We start from the raw sequence: 5,757 nt of genomic DNA, 5'->3' as shown, positions 1-5,757 counted from the left end.
CAATGTTTTCTGTCATCAGCAAATTCGAAGAACTCTTTCTACTGCCTGCTCCAACTGCTAATAATATACATTTCAGTGTTTTGATGGTTTCTATTTTTATCTGCTCTCTAGTTTAGAGGGGCTGGCTCCCAGAATCATCTTTTTGTTTCTGGACTTTTAGTTTGTTTTTTTGTTTTTTTTTTTTTTTGTAAGACAAGGGCTCCCTAAGTAGTTCAGGTTGGCCTCACACTCACAGCGGTCCTCTGGCCTCAGCCTCCCTAGTGCTGGGATTTCAGGTGTGTACCACCACGCCTGGCCTGTTGTTGACATCTCCTCCTTCTCTCCTCCTCCTCTTCTCCTTCTTACTTTTTTTTTTTTTTTTGTACTAGGAATTGAACCCAGCACCTTAACACTGAGGTACACACCCAGCCCTTTTCTCCTTTTAAAAAATCTCTTCTTTTCTTTTTCTTTTGGTGCTAGGGATGGAACCCAGAATCCTGCACATAGTAGGTAAATGTTCCACCACTGAGCTACATCCCCAGCTGTCTGTCTGTCTTTCTTTCTTTCTTTCTTTCTTTCTTTTTTTTTGAGACAGAGTCTTGCTATGCAGTTCAGGCTGGCCTTGAGCTCACTTTGTAGCCCAGGCTAGTCTCGAACTTGCAACGATCCTCCTGCCTCAGCTTCCTGAGTGCTGGGATTACAGGCGTGTGCCACCACACCCGGCTTTTTATTTATTTTTGGAACAGTGTCTCCATAAATTGTCCAGGCTGGCCTCAAACTTGGCAATCTTTCTGCCTCAGCCTCCCTCCCGAGTGGCTGGGGTGACAGGCTTGTACCAGCACAGGTGGGTCAGAGGTACCTTCTTCAGCCAGCTCTTGTTCCCCTGCCCTGCGTCCGGGGAAGAGCACCCAGCCGTCTCCGATCTCAACTGCTCCACTGGGCTCTGCCATCCTATGCTGGCGCCGGGGACAGGTGCAGCTTCCAGAACACCCGTCCTCCGAACTTCGGGTGACCTTGGGGCTGAGGGGTGGGATGAGAAACCCTGACACTTCTGGGCAGTTCTGCTTCAGATACATCTTCTGATTAAAAAAAAAGAAAAATCAGTCTGTATTTTTACTTTTAGCTTGAAAGGGTTCTTGCAAAACAAGGATAGTGCAGAGAATCGCATCACCGGTAGCATTCACCTGTGTGAGCACTGGATCATTTTTGCTTCAGCTGTCTGAGGCAAAATAAGTATTCAAGTTTGGTGAAATCCCCTCCTCCTTCTCCCCAGTCCTCCTTCAGGTCCTCTCCACTGTCACAAATTTGCAGTACACCCTGTATTATTATTGTATTACTGTTATTTTTTAAGTGTAGTAAACTCTACATAAGACGCAGCTCTCCACGTTAGCCATGTGTAAGTACGCAGGTGACCTTCGGTGCATCCGCGCTGCCTTGCAGCCACCAGCACCTCCCATCTCCAAATTTTGACCCCACTGCCACTCTACTTGCCTGGCTCTGAGTGTGACCCCATCAGGTGCCTCATTCAGCCTGTCCTTTAGGGACTGGCTGAGCTTGCTTCACATGGCATGTGCCTGGATTTTCTTCATTTTAAAGTACAGCCCCTAACTTCTTATTTTCCCTATATTTAAATATTTATTTAAATTTAAATATATTTAAATATTCATAAAGTAGTGCTTTCTATATTTTTAGTTTATGTAGCAAGCATCATACTGTATGTACCATTTTGTACCTTTTCCCTCTCAATTTTTACTTTGTCTTGTTTTGTGTTTTGGTATGTAGTTCAGGTGTCCTCAAACTCAGGGCAATCCTTCTGCCTCAGCCTCCTGAGTGTTGCTATGTTTTTCCCAAGGGAGCCAACGGTACCACTTATAGCTTTGGCTTGTCCATTTTAGTTGACTATTTTATCATGTGAATCAGCCACAGTGTATGTATCAGTTCCTCTCCTAGTGGGCATTTGGGTTGTTTCCTCTGTTTTGCTATCTGCTATCGTGAGCAGAGCTGCAATGAGCACCCTTGGCCTGAACTCTAAACCCATCTGTAGAGTGTCTGCCCAGAAGCAGAAATCCGGGGGAGCAGGGTAGGTCTTCCTTGCTGACGAGCACTGCCAAACTGCTCCCCTCAGCACTGAGCCCATTTATCTTCCCACCACCAGCACCTGAGTAAGACTGCTTAGTTTAGAGGTGGGTATGGTGGAGCACACCTGTAATTCCAGCACGCAGGTGGCTGAGGCAGGAAGATCATGAGTTCAAGGCCAGTCTAGACTACATAGAAAGGCCCATCTCAAACAACTAAAGGGAGGCAAGGGAGCGGGAGGGTTGGGGAGAGAGAGACAGATTCTGTTTTGACCATGTCCTTGCCCACACTTGCTCTTGCTAGACTTATTTTCACCAGTCTGCTGCGTGAGAAGTAGACTCATCAGAATCTGCCTCCCTGCCCATGACGTCAAGCATCTGGTCCTGCTCATTGGCCACCCGGGTTTCCTCTGCATACTCACTAATGTCCATACCCTTTGTTAGCCTGTGGTCTCTTCAGGTACAAACTACACCAAGCCCAAGTACAGTGATGCCTTGGTTCACAAACTGAATTCCTTCCATGATTCTGGTCACAAGCCAAATTGGACAAGAACCGAACCCAATTTCTCTGTAAGGCCAACAGCGAACCTAACCATTGAAACTGATTCAGTTCTTGTCCAATTTGGTTTGCGGCCAGAATCATGGAAGGAACTGAGTTTGTGAATGAGGTACCACTGTAGAGGTGGTTGGAGCAGAAAGGAGTACCTTACATCCCAGGAATCCTAGAGCTGCTCAATTCAGAGACTCAACTGTGATGTCAAGGAGCAGATTCTCCCGCCTTTCTTCTCCACGTTTCTTTCATGAGGGTACCACCACCCTCATCGTGCCGGCTTACTTCTTACCTGGGCCTCCACATGGTCCCAAGCTTACTGCCTTGTGAGGCTGCAGGCAACAAGAGTCAGAGTCAGGAGAGTATTTCCCACGGGCACCACAGGGAATCTATCTCCCGTCTTGTCTTGGTGATCAGAATCAAATTCAAGTCCGCACATGAACCAATCAATGACCAGAGGAATAAAATGATTGCTATACTTAGATCAATCACAGTTTGCTGATGAGGCTAAGGAAGACCCATCCTCCCTCAAACCCCAAGCCCTTCAATTAGATCAGAGGCCCAGGATGGAAGAAGAAGGGGAGGGACTCCATTTGGAATGGCACTCAAAAGGCCTGTCCCTCCCTTACTGATTTAGGGAGGGTTTTATAGATTCCGGATATCAACCCTTTTACCTGACTCACGGGCCACTACTTCGCCCACCAGGTTGTTACGTGTCTTTGTAAGTTGTTCCTAATGCTGTTTTCATAGCTGAGAGATTCGGGGGAGGTAATGTAGTAAGATCAGTCAATCTTGCCGGGTCAGGTCTCTGGTCTACGACTCCTTTCTAACTCTCGGATCTCCCACATTTTCTCTTAATTAAACTGTTGTTTTTCACTTCTACATCTTTAATCCATCTGGAATGAATATCAATGGATAATATGAAGAGTCTTTATGTGAAAAGCCAAATGTCTCGACACTCCTTATTGAGTAGTCTGTTCTCTCACGGAGTTACAATGCCACCCCCGTCATAAATCAAATTCCCACACATGCTTGGAACTGTTTCCGGGCCCTCTTTTCTATTGATCTCTTTGTCTAGCCCAGCACCAATACCACATTGTTTTAATTACTATCGCTTTCAAAAATGTCTTGGTATCGGTTAGAATCCTCAAGACCTCGCTTAAGCTTTCACTCTTCCATATGAATTTTAGAACCAGTTTGCCAAGCTCTGTGAAATACCCTGTTGGGATATTTATCGAATATGCATCGCATCGGCAGCTTTATGTGGACAGAATTGTCTTTGAGAATGACATTGAGACTTCTCATCCCTAAACTGAACCCTTCTCTACACCGATTTATTCCTTTCATATACTATTATCAAGTTTTTCTTCATCCATATCTCAAAATGACTTTTCTGGATTTCTTTTACAATTTTAATTTTGTGATGAATTGCTGTGATGTTTTTCCAAGATAATTTTTTAGTGAACTGTTGCTAGTGCACAGAAACACTGGAATTTTGCATTTTTTTATGTCTGGATGGATGCTGATCTTCGTCCAGCCGCCTGGCTGAGCTCTGTCTCTAATAATATGCCCGTAGAACATCCTGGATTTTCTATATAAATATAATCAGACCTCCTACAAAAGATGTGAGAGATCTTGTCTTTTTCATGTTCTGAATCCTTTTATCGCTGAGTGGTGGCTTCTAAATCCGACCTCGCCCAGCGATCAGGCTCTGCAAGTGGGATGCCCTGGGCAGCTCCTGCCTTCCATTGTCGGTTATAAATAAGTAAAAAACCCTTTACTTTCTTCTGAGCTTTACAGTTCACAAAGCACTTTCGGCTCCATTATCTCCTGGATCTTCCTTACCCACACTTTAGGGAGCGCGTGTCCCGCTGGAGATGGCTCTGCCGCCTAGGACGGTCCCTCCCCGGCCCTGCTCGTCCTCCCAGCTACGAAGTTGGGCCCGGCACCCTCCAGCTCGGGTTGGATGGCTCTGAGCCACAGGTCCGAGCAACCCCTTGAAGGCCGGAAGTCCACCGATAAAAACGGAGAGGAAGAGTCTGGGTAGCTCTAGCTCTTCAGGCTGGCGCCCCAAAATGTCTGCAGGGTGAGGGGGACACGGCAATGTCCTTGGAAGTCGGAGGGTTGACACAGCAGCTGGTGGGCGGGACGCGCTCTTTCCATTAGGTCCAATCCCTGCCTCCCCGCGGGGCCCCTCCCCTGGGGGGATCGTTCTCTGGGTAGGGCAGAGGACCCCGGGGGCTCCTGGCCTCGGGTCCCCTCCCGTGGGCACCGCGTCACGCACGTCCTGCCCGGCCCAGCGCTCCGCTCCCTTCTCCTCCAGGCTTGCAGATCCCGGTTCCGGGTTCCTGTCCGGTCGCCGGCTCCGCCCCAACATTGCGCAGGCGCGGAACCGGGCTGGTGCCGGCCAGCGCGCCCCCTTGCGGCGGACTGACCGAGTCGCACCCTTTGTTGTTGCCCTGGGGGCGGCGAAGAGGATCGGGCAGAAAGATGTGGGCGGAGTCTGGGAAACAGATGCGGGAATCAGATGACAAGGACGACAAAGCTTTTCCTTTGTCCCTGGCGACAACGCATAACCCCCCGCTGTAGATGCAGATTAAAAAAAAGTATGGCCCCGAGAGGTCAAGAGACTTAGGGAGACAGGTTCACAGAGAGGGGAGCGGATGAGACGGAGCTGGGGAGATCGAACGTTCATTCATTCATTCATTCATTCCTTTAGCATCCCAGTCACAGGGATGGGCAGAGAAAGGGCAGGAAGCTGGGGAGAAGGATGCGGATGGCACAGTAGACAGCACGGGGAGACAGCTGGGTGATGGCAGGGCTGAGGTCACAGGTGTGAGCCGAAGGGGTGGGCGAGCCTGCACCCAGAAGGCGGAGACAGGCAGACACTCAGCTGGAGTATGCCAGCTAAGAAACAAACGGGAAGGGGCCAGGGACATAGCTCAGTGGCACAGCACCCACCTGGCAAGCACAAGGTCCTGAGTTTGATTTCCAGTACCAAAAAAAAAAAAAAAACAAAAGAAAGAAAAAAGAAAGAAACAATGTAAGCACAAACCTTTCTTTTCAATGAACTAATAGAAATTAGTAGTAAAGCTATCTTACCTATCGTGTGTATGTGCATGCATATGTACATTTCCTTTTCCTTTTCCCTTC

Source organism: Chinchilla lanigera, unplaced genomic scaffold (genome assembly GCF_000276665.1).
Source record: "Chinchilla lanigera isolate Chin_1 unplaced genomic scaffold, ChiLan1.0 scaffold00050, whole genome shotgun sequence".
NCBI classification, from domain to species: Eukaryota; Metazoa; Chordata; class Mammalia; order Rodentia; family Chinchillidae; genus Chinchilla; species Chinchilla lanigera.
This window is presented reverse-complemented; position numbering follows the sequence as displayed.